Raw genomic sequence first — 12,762 nt, forward strand, 5'->3', positions numbered from 1 at the left:
GTCCTGCAATAACAAACATACTTACATACTTAGATGCCTACCTACCTACCTGCCTACCTACCTACCTTCACACACACACACACATACATACTTACATATATGCCTACCTACCTAGATACATATGTACATACATGAAATGTGAATACAGATTTACATACACAGTGTAGTATAACTACAGATTTAGACCGGTCGGTAACTAAAGACTTAAAGAGACACCATGGGGGATAACTACAGACTTACAGATATACAATGAGGGATAACACAGACTTGGACACAATCGATGATAACTTCAGACTTACACACACACAATGGGGCAAAGCTGCAGACTTGGACAGACACATTATAACATAACTGCAGACTTAGACACAATGGGGGATAACTACAGACTTGCACAGACACAATAGAAGATAACTGCAGGCATACACAGACACAATAGGGTATAACTACATACTTACACAGACACACTGGAACATAACTGCAGACATATACAGTGGGGGATAACAACAGACTTGCACTGACACAATATAAGATAACTGCAGGCTTACACAAATGTACTGGGGAAAACTGCAGACTTGCACAGACACAATAGAATATAACTGCAGACTTATGCAGACACAATAGAACATAACTGCAGGTTTACGCAGACAGAATACCTACTAACTTATATGGACACAATAGAACATAACGGGATTTAAACAGACACAATAGAAGATAACTGCAGACTTGCACAGACTGGGGGATAACTACAGACTAGCAGAGACAACATAAGATAACTGCAGACTTATACAGACACAATGGGGAAAACTACAGACTTGGATAGATGCAAGAGAGAATAAGTACAGACTTGCACAAATTTTAACACACAATTCAGATTAATTATAGACTTGCACAGATACAATGGAGAGTAATAAAAACTTACACAGATGCAATATATATTTTTTCAAAAATTCTTTATTCATTTTGTATTGTTTTGAATCATCAGTATTACATGGAATCAAATTTAGGACAAGTTTTAAATCAATATATATTTTTTTTTATATTTTTCTTGTAATGATAATGAGAGGATTATATAGTAATATAGTATTCATTTATCTTGGGAAGCTTAAACTGCAAAATCTAGTAATTAACAAAACATAAGAGAAAAATTTGCAATGTAATTCCTTTTGTCTTCAATTATCAAATATTCTTATTTTTCACCTATTTGTTACAATTTACATTATCAAATGCATTGTACGTAGATACAGATCATATTACCATTTCACCTAAATATGGGTCATATTACCATATTACCTAAATACAGGTCACATTACCATTGTACCTAAATATAGATCATATTACCACTGTACCTAAATGCACATCATATTATCATTGTACCTAAATACACATCATATTACCATTGTACCTAAATATGGGTCACATTATCATTGTATCTAAATGTGGGTCACATTACCATTGTACCTATATACACATCATATTACCATTGGACCTAAATATGGGTCTCATTACCATTGTACCTAATATGTGTCATATTACCATTGTACCTAATTATGGGTCACATTAACACTGTACCTAAATATAAGTTACATTACCATTGTGCCTAAATACACATCATATTACCATTGTACCTAAACACAGATTATATTACCATTTACCTAAACAGATATTATATTGCCATTTTTATCTAAACACAGATTATATTAACTGCTCCAGTGGCCTAGTGGTTAGAGCATCCGTCTCGGATGTGGGAGGTTGTGGGTTTGATCCCAGGCCGATACACACCAAAGACTTACAAAAATGGTACTAACAGCTGCCTCGCTTGGCGCTCAGCATTAAGAGGTTAGTGTTAGGACTGGTCGGCCTGGTGTCAGGATAATGTGACTGGGTGGGACATCATGCTACATGTCTGCGTCATGATGACCCCGTGCTAGACATCACTATAAACTGCCACATTGCAGACATCGTAGCGATATGACTGAAAAATTGTTAAAGTTACATTAAAAATCCAAATCACACACACAGATTAGATTACCAATTACATGACCCAGATTATATTACCATTTACCTAAACACAGATTGTATTACCATTTACCGAAACACAGATTGTATTATCATTTACGGAAACACAGATTGTATTATCATTTACCGAAACACAGATTGTATTATCATTTACATAACCCAGATTATATTACCATTTACCTAAACACAATTATATTACAATGTACCTAAATGCAGAAAATATTACAATTGTAGCTAAATACAGGCCATATTATCTTTGCACCTAAAACAATTCATATTACCATGGTACCTAAATACAAATCATATTACCATGTACTTAAATACAGATCATATTACCACTGTACCTAAGTACAGATCATATTACCACTGTACCTAAATACAGATCATATTACCATTGTCCCTAAATACATATCATATTACCATTGCGTCTAACAGCAGATCATATGACCATTTTGCTTAAAAACATATTATATTACCATTTAGCTAAACACAGTTATTATGTACTTTTGAGAGAGTGATGTATGTAAGGTGAAGTTTGCATATGAAACATGCAGTGGCGAGAATGTTGACATACCTCTATGCTACTTTGATGTAATGTGGCTGACATTTCTTTGGATATTGTGTGTACAGAAATTGAACATGATGTAAGCACACTGCTAATTAAAATGACTGCTCCCTGATGCTATAAATATCAGCCTGAATTAAAGTAAACTAGCTTTAGCACCTATGAAAATAGGGAAAATGAATTTTTCCCAACTAGACAATACCAGCTTCTGAAAGTACATTGGATTAATTACTACAAATATAAAATATATAATGTACATTATAATAGTAGATAACATAATCTTATTAGAATCCCTCACCAACAGTATCACATATACACTTCAACAGTATCACATACACAATCCAGCAGTATCACCTACACAATCCAACAATATTATAGACACACTCCAACAGAAGCACATACCCTATGTTCTTCCTGACTTAAAGTGTTGCTATCAAATGCCTCAACAAGAAAAAACATTTTCTAACTCCAACAGTATCACATAAACACTACAACAGTATCACATACACAATCCATCAATATTATTGAAAAACTCAACAGTATCATAAACATACTCCAACAATATTACAGACACAATCCAAGAGTAAAACATACCCTATGTTCTTCCTGACTAAGTGTTGCTATCAAATCCCTCACCAAAATAAAATGTGTTCTAGCTCCAACAGAATCACAGACACACTCAAACAGAATCACAGACACACTCCAACAGTATCACAAGCACACTCCAATAGTATCACATCCACAATCCAACAGTATAGCCTACACAATCCAACAGTATCACCTACACAATCCAACAGTATAGCCTACACAATCCAACTGTATCACAGACACACTTCACCAGTATCAGATATCCTATGTTCTTCCTTACTGGATGTTGTTATCAAATGCCTCACCAAACTAAAACTTTTTCTAGCTCCAACAGTATCACAGACACACTCCAACAGTATCACACACACACTCCAACAGTAGCACCAACACAATCCAACTGTATCACATACACACTCCAACCGTATGACAGACACACTCCAACAGTATCACATACATACTCCAACAGTATTACATGCACACTGGATCATTATCACAAACACACTCCCATAGTATCACATGTATGGACATGTTATATTATATTATTGTATGGACTTGTACTTAAATGAACCTGTATTTATATCAATGAATGGACTTTTAATGTATAGACATGTTGCTAAGATACATTATTGTATGGACTTGTTCTTATGTCATATTACAATTATGAGCATACTAAGAAACTGAATGACTAAATCTAATGTAAAGAAAAATAAATCTTCAACTAATCAGCTTTTTCCTCAAACAATTTTTATATAACAATTTGTACAGATGTAGATGGAATGTGTTATAGCGATATAACAGTTGCAAACCACAGGCATTTTGCTCAATGTGATCTTTATATAGCATTGAATGTGGTATACTGATGAGGTATAACAGTTTATATAACACTGAATTTGGTATACTGATGAGGTATAACAGTTTATATAACATTGAATGTGGTATAATGATGAGGTATAACAGTTTATATAACATTGAATGTGGTAATATGATGAGGTATAACAGTTTATATAACACTGAATTTGGTATACTGATGAGGTATAACAGTTTATATAACATTGAATGTGGTAATATGATGAGGTATAACAGTTTATATAACATTGAATGTGGTAATATGATGAGGTATAACAGTTGCAATCTATATTTAGAATGTTTTGTTGAAGAAAATATTACACTATTTCCTACATTTTTCAAAGTTTGTTTTTCTTTTCAAATATAAGTAATTGTCAAGGAAATTCAGCAATAAAATTAAAAAGAAACCAATTCTTCACTCTGGAATAGGGATATGGGGTAGCTGCCAACAAGGTATAACTGAATAAATATTTTCACTAGGTATTCTGAACAATAAGACTATTGCCAAAAGTAAAACTCTTGAACCAGTAATGGAGGGCAAACAAAGTTCCACTGTTATGATACAAACATTTAAAGAATCAAACAAAGACAACACATTGCATTATATGCCCTATCTGTAATCTATGGTATAGAGAGGGAACAAATCCTGACATTTTGATCCCACCCATGAGAATGAAACATTCATAATACGCAAATTAAGCAATCCAAACAATATATTTATTTTCACAAACCAATGAAGTCTGATAAAATATACAGTTTTGCCTTGGACACAGTATCACCATCTGGGTGGTTCTCCAATGTAATGGCTGTAGGGCTGTTTGCATGGGACACAGTATCACCATCTGGGTGGTTCTCCAATGTAATGGCTGTAGGGCTGTTTGCATGGGACACAGTATCACCATCTCGGTGGCTCCCCAATGTGATGGCTGTAGGGCTGTTTGCATAGGACACAGCATCACTATTTGGGTGGTTCTAAAATGTGATGGCCATATGAATGTTTGCATGGGACACAGTATCACCATCTGGGTGGTTCCACAATGTAATGGTTGTAGTTCTCTTTGCATGGGACACAGTATCACCATCTAGAGGTACAGATGAGTCTGCAAACAAGGTATCTAACATATTAGGTGTTGATATTGTGTACTCATGCCCAAACTGGGAATGCAGAACTCCTTATGAAAATCAGGTGGTGATATTTCCTTTGACCTATAGTTCATGCATATTGCACGTAGTTCTTACATTGCACATAGTCCCTACATTGCACATATTCCTTACATTACACATATTCCTTACATTACACGTAGTCCCTACATTGCATATAGAACTTACATTACACATAGTCCTTACATTGCACATAGTCCTTAAATTATATATAGTCCTTACATTACACATAGTCCTTAAATTTCATGTAGTCCTTACATTACACATAGCTGTCTTTCGTTGATCGTTTTTAAAAAAAAAACCTATTCTGCTATTGGAAGAAGAGTATGGGATACTGGATAGTGGCCGAAATGGGTTTAATGCACAAATACAATTTTTGGAACATATTTTAAAATGTATTTGTTTCATATAACACACGAATGTTTAAAAATTAAAATGTTAATAAGGTAAGTCGGACTTGCCCACTCAGAGAGAAAATAAGATTAAATGTAGCAACAACAGGAATAAACATATCCCAGGTAATATCAATTAAACTAATAAGACTTTGGATTCAGCATGCAGCATCATGAACCAAAAATAACATATCGTTGCGCAGTTTTACCCGATGCGCTGAATTAGCCGACATGGCGGTATATATATATATATATATATATATATATATATATATATATATATATATATATATCGTTCACTAAAATATACCAAGTAATTAACATGTTACCATACTATATATTCCACAGGACAATTTGCTAGATTATACCTGTTTATATACAAAGCATCACTTAACATACCATAAAATTATGATACAAGTCCTATTAATATGACATTTAAACCTTATAAAAAATATGAACAGGAAATGCGGGCAAGTAAAGATACTAGTTTCAAGGCAATCAAACATTAAATTTGCCGCTTATATGTTTATGAAAATCGGTTTGAAAAAAACGGGTTCAAGCTAAACACATGAATAGTACATACAAATTTTTATAAAGGATCTGATAAATTACCATGAAACAAGAAGTGCGTTGGTTGCAAAGTACGAGAGAGAGAGAGAGAGAGAGAGAGAGAGAGAGAGAGAAAATTATACGGATTATGAAAATGCTTTGTTAGATTTATGAGAATGTATCCTTATCATGAATATTTTGTTAAACACTAATAGTCTCCAACAAAACCTACATGCTAAAAAGCGTGTCTTGCACGTGGTACAAGAAATGGCTGTTTGATAAATCCTATATTATTTTTGCTTTATTCCACTAATCGCAGAAATTCAACCTTTAAAAATCATCCAGCATTCATTCTTGCATTCCTACATTGACATAAAGATTATTTAACCAGTAGCCATTGGCTATTATTGGAATTCAATAGACCAACAACATACTTATATAATCCGCTAATCATGAGGACTTGTACTGCACGTCCTTTTACTCAAATATGCCCATTAAATATATCTTTGGAGGTATGGTTTTTATTCAGTAACTGATGAATATAAAGCGTCCGCTTTCCCTATTGTAGATCCATACGGTCATTTGCATTCCGGTCCTTCTAAACACCGCAAAGTCAGACAAATCTGTTTAATTTTTTGTTATTTATATATATTTGCATGCATGTATGTATTTATGTAAAAAATATTGGTGTTCTTTCTGCTTACTGTAAAAAAAAATACCGAATTTAAATTATACATCTTTTTTACAACTTTGTGTAAAATTAACTGTTAAAAAAAAATTGACGGGAACTACAAAGCATTAAAACGTCAACCATCTTATATAAAGCAGGTCGCGTGCGTGGTCGGTAAATGGACAGAGATGTTGCCATTGTTCAGTCTGCTGGACCGTATGATATATTGCGTACTAGGCCCATTATATATTCGGTCTTTTCTTTCGGTCCTACGATTTATACGATAGTAAGGTTGATGTAATGTTCATTTTTGTGCAATGGTGATCAGTAAAATCCCGAGACTTTTAATATTAAAAATGACGTCTTTGAGTATATTTGAGTGTATCTCAATATATTTGAGTGTATTTGAACATAGAACATAGGGCTATGTATTCTCTCGCTGTTAAGAGGCTAATGAAAGAAACCTTCAATGTACATAAAAGAAACCTTCAATGTACATAAAAGTGAATGTTTCGTTGGTTAACCATGATTTAAATTCTTGCTGAGACATATCAATACATCTCCTATGAGTAGTGAATAGGGGCACCCTAGGGACAATGGGACTTACCATTAAAAACAGGGTCCCGGCACTCTGGGGACTATATAAATTTAACATGGGAAATATTGTCGCGGCACTCTAGGGACAAGGGGAATTTAACATGGGAATAGAGTGTGGGTCTGTCTAGGGACAAGGGGAATTGAACATGGAACTATAGTAGTTTGGGTCTGTCTAGGGACAAGGGGAATTTAACATGGGATTTTTTTTAAAAATAAAAAAATAAAAAACTGGGGCTAGGCAATTGAAAGTCTATCTCTTTTCGAGAGATCGGAGTGGCCCTGAAAAGGGCCTTTGGTTTTCTTCTTCTAATTTCTTCTATTTCTCCACCAGCTTCTTATTTTCTGTCCTACACTTTTTCTCTTCTTTTCTTTCTTTTCTTCCTTCTTTTTTCTTCTTTCTTCTTCTCCTCCTCTTCTTTCTTCCTCTTCTCATTTTCTTCTTCTTTTTCAATTTGTTCGTTCCATGCTCTCATCCTTATCCTTTCCTCTTCATCCTCCTTTTCCTCCTTTATTTCTTTCAACAGATCACTAATGATTTCCTTTAGTTTTCGTAAGTTGTTAATCTCCATCTTCACTCGATGGGGACTATAAGAATAGTGATCCTCGTTTAGGTTAACCAACATTTGCTCCATCATACCCAAATTGTCCAGGACGTCTTGCAATTTTTTCATTTTATCAAGGTGGTTCGAAGCCATCTTCTCTTTTATTCTTTGCAGAATGGTGTGAATGACGAACGTTGTGGGTTCTTAAACGAAAAGCGCGGACGTGAAGGAAAACATCCCCTAAGACACAAAATTTATATTACGTAGATCATGACCAAACAGCGCGCGGACGTGAAGGAAAACATCCCCTACTTTTCTCATTTCATATTATCTACTATCCACATACGTGAACCAGCAATAAACAGACCCCAAATCTACTATTCACACACGCAAAGCATTAAAATGAAATCCATAATCTACTATCCACACAAACCTAATTGATCACTTACAAACACTAATACATACACTCGCACTAGGAAAAAAGAGTCAGTGTTTATATTCACACTACTCTACATACACACATCGGCAAATAGATTACTAATTCTTTTCTAAAGGTTTGGGTAGCCCTGAAAAGGACTGTTTGTTTTTTAAACTCCAGGGCACCTGGTTAATGATGGCACCTTCCGGGTCTGGCAACACAGATACAACGTCTACTCCAATCATTGGTCCAATTCACTTGAATCGTTGGAAGAGCAGACGGGGGTTGAGTGGTTTCACTATCCCACTCCTCCTTTTGCGGAATAGTGAACACTTCTTGTTCCCTCTGTCTTCTTTGTCTTCTATTCCACACTCGAGGATGAACAACTGGCCTCCTTGCCTCCTGTGGGTCCTGTACTGGTTCTTGTTGTTCACGTTGTGACTGTGGTTCAGCTACAGGCTGGGGAGATGTCCTTGCCTCAGGTGTCACCTTGCACACAGGGTTCATCATAGGGTGACACCTGATCTCTCTCTTTCTTTCCTCCTCTTCTTTCATTTTTCTCTCTTCCTCCTCCTGTTCTATCCTGGCTTCTTCCACAAGGGCCTCCGCGGCCAGCTCGTTCAGGAGGCATCTGGCATACTCCAGATGCATCTGAAGTTCCATGAATTTAGTCAGTCTGCTGCTCATTCTACTCATTTTCTAGTATTGATCAATCAACAAGGGTACCTAGACTGCCTAGTGATTTTCAATTTATAGTTAAAGCGCGGACGTGAAGGAAAACATCCCCCTAAGACAAAAGTTATATTACCTAGATCATGACCAAAAAAACGCGCGGACCTAAAAGAAACACTCACTATTTTACTATCCATTACTAATTTAAAAATTTTCATTAATCACTTCAATATACTATCCACATACGCAAAGCAATCAAATCAAACCCCAAATCTACTCTCCACGCACGTCAAACAGCAAAAAAACATTATCATTATCTACTATCCACACAAACACATACAATCACACCACAAAAGTGTCAGTGGTTATATTCACACTACTCTACATACATACATTGGCAAATCGATTGTTATTTCTTTTCTAGAGTATTAAGTAGCCCTGAAAAGGGCTGTTTTTGTGTGCGAAGTTGAAGCTAGGGCGATCTTTCAGTTTTTAAGAATGCGACGTCCTCTGACGATAGACTTTCTGATGATAGGTCTGCTTCTTCGGAAAGAGAAGAAGAATTCTTTGGTGTCGATACGACAGTCGACAAAGCCTCTGTCAGGTTCAGGTTGCTGCTGTTGTTGTTGCTGTTGCTGCTCTCTCTGCTGTTTCTGAAGTATGTACTTCTCTGTCCATTCTTCTTTCCCCCTGTTCATTACTTCTCTGAAGAGCTCTTCTATCAGGTCTTCGGTGACTTTTAACATTCTCACATTCTCTGTCTCTTCAGGCTTCGGTATCAGACTGTGTCTGACCCTGTGCAAATTCACGTAGGCTTCGTTTATCTTAGCTAGTTTGGAGCACATCTTCGTAGGAGGATGAGTCGACAATGGATGGTTTGACTGGAAACTACCCCGGTTTTTAAAGTCAAAGCGCGGATGTGAAGGAAAACATCCCAACACGGTTTTCGAGTCGGACCGTTCAATGAGTGTCATGAGAGGGATAGTAAAAAGTCAAAGAGCATGAATCAAAATTCTTATAGCCAAACAAAAGACAAAGGCATTTTTTCAAAACAACATTTTTTTTATTCAAAATCACTTAACACTAACAAACAACTCTAACATTTTTAACAATAATCCAACAATATAACATCAAACATTTTTTCATATCACAAACATTTTTTCAACTAACACATTATTTTGGTCAAGGCTGACAACGTTGTGAATGAAATTGTGATTTCCACTGCTGGAAGTCATTAGGCCATTGATGGACACTACGTTTCCTAGCTTGAGACAAAAGATAAGCATAATGGTCACAAAACCATTGATTTACTTTCACATCGTTTCTAGAAGAAGAACGAGGATCAAAATGAGTCACTAAATGTTCTAAGGAATAGCCCAGGCAGCGATAATGCAGAAAATACACACAATATTGTCCACACACCAAGGAATCTGTGCCTTGTAATTTCACATTATTGAATCGGGTGGTCTGAGCGTTTCTTCTCATAAAGTCAATGATATCGTCTTCCAGAGGAGGCAATCCATAGGAATCGAAATATTCCACACATCCTTCTTGAGGAAAGTAGACGGCTACCCAGTAGGTTCCTGGGAGATGACTGTCGTCCGTGTTGATCACATAAGCTTGATGGTCTTAAGGTTTGCGATGAGGGAGATCATCTTTAGCACAGACGACAGGATTCCAAGAAGCAGTTTACGAACTAAAGATAATAAAGTTCCCAGGTATCCGTTGATTTGTGTGGGTTTGTTTCTTCTTCTTCACAGGTAATGATAAGTGATCAATTCGATCCTGACCTTTTACTTGAAAATGTCTGACAATTAAAAGGCGTTTAGATCCGACTTGTTACTCTGGTCAAAGAGAGATTCGATGCGACGGCACTCCAGAGACGTTAATGGAGGAGAAGAATGTTTATCCAAGCCTTTATACCACTCGTTCAACACGAATTCTATCTCGATGTGACCCCAAGCTTTGTCCAGATATTCGTCCAATTTTTCTTCTTGACTCAACATCAGACATTTGTCGTGTTGAATTTGACTGGGATGATCGTTGTGACATCCATAGCACTCTTCCTTGATCAATTCTTTCATTATATCTGCCAGGACTGTAGCAAAACAGGAGACTAAATGGGCTTCTTGTTCTGGCCATCTTGACTTCATCATGATAACTTCTGCGTCTTGTGATTCTTTTTTTTTTTTTTTTTTTCTTCTTCTTCTTCTTCTTCTTCCACGGTCTCCTCACATTCCATCTTCAAAGTTTCTGCACTAGGTAAACAGGGATAACAGTCTTCCATGGTTTCTAATAGTCTAGAATGACTTCTCTCAAACTGTTGATTTCTATGGTATTATCGAATTCTGCATACAAGATGACGTTCACCGTTTCATCAGGGACTCGGTTTGTAAACTGAATTTCCACACGAATCTGGCCGGATTTTATAGGGTGGAAATGTCCTTCGTCGCTGCCTTGGTCTGGAGTGAAATCGAAAGCCCACAAAGCATAGCCTCCTGCGTAATCTACGTACGTAATGCCGTGACTGGTGTTAGTTCCTAACTGTCCGGTGACTTCGTACAGAGACAAGTACGACCTCAAGTAATTGTTCTTGGCACTAAAATCAGGTTCAAAAAGTCTGGTACACCAGGTCTTGCCATCGCGACTGACTTCGATCTTGGACACACCAAAGTGTCGAAAGTTGAAAGGATTTTCATCGACAGCTCCGTTGAAGACTGTATTCTCGACGATACCAAGGATCAAACGTTTGGGGAGCTGTCCTTGGAACAGATGATCTTCGATCATGGATCGCTGTCCCCTGGGAATGGTGAAGGTTTTCACTTCCACTCGTCAAATCAAATACTTGGCGGTCGTTCTGCTCAACGTCCGACTGACGTCGTTACCCACTTTAGGTAACACTTCCACACGTCGCACGTAAAGTCGGGCTTCTTGGATGACAGTTTTGTAATCGCCAGCTGCAGACATCAAATGGAAAGCGGCACTGGTGAGGTTCAGTCTCAGGCGGACATCAACTGCGTTCAGCAAATACTTTTCTTGTAACCACATGTCCAAATGCAAACGATCCATCAGTTCTAAACTACGACTTAGTGCAATTTTCTTTCTTCATTCTACAAATCCCGATAAATTTTGAGCATCCCCATCAATAGTAGTGCTGTCGAACTTTGCGTCAGGCTTCCATACCACGCAAGCATCCATATGAGTGCTTTTGGCTTCTTTTCCGTACGTCAAGAGATTTTTCAGGTACGCTCGATAAGGGTAAGTATGCATGCTGCTGCTGACCAGTTTGTTATTCAAATACAAGCCCACTCCACTGAACAAGGAATGCATGAAATTGTTGACGGGAGCTACTCTGGACGTATCAATGAGAGAGTCACCGTCCGCTTCGGTTACTTTGACTTTCAAATACAAGTAACTGCTATTCAGATCGATGTAATCTTCGGGTTGTCCTTTAATTTCAAACTCGATGGGAGCTGAATCCGTCAAAGAGGAGACGGGATGAAATTCCACCCATTGGGATTCTTGCATGGTCATCATAGTGGGGGGGGCATGGCAAACAGTTCCGGTTCCGACTTGGAACAAGCGCAAGACTCTCGGTGCATCATTTTTTCTCTTTCTCAATAATCGAAAACGTCTAAGTCTCGAATGGTTCTTCTTTTCTTTACCTTTCTAGCTTTAGACGTGTGAAGTCTGGTGAAAGGGTGTTTTCTTCGTCGTCTCTTTCTGCCTTGTCCTTGCTGAATGCC

The 12,762-nt window shown here is 37.0% G+C and overlaps 1 long non-coding RNA gene across 1 annotated transcript in view; it reads left to right on the plus strand.

Annotated features, from left to right (window-relative positions):
* Positions 1-12,762, plus strand: part of LOC149787107 (uncharacterized) — a 458,590-nt gene that overhangs the window by 387,965 nt on the left and 57,863 nt on the right. The gene's annotated exons all lie outside the window — the stretch shown is intronic.

This window comes from Sinohyriopsis cumingii, chromosome 12 (assembly GCF_028554795.1).
Source record: "Sinohyriopsis cumingii isolate HCF-2022 chromosome 12, ASM2855479v2, whole genome shotgun sequence".
Lineage (NCBI taxonomy): Eukaryota > Metazoa > Mollusca > Bivalvia > Unionida > Unionidae > Sinohyriopsis > Sinohyriopsis cumingii.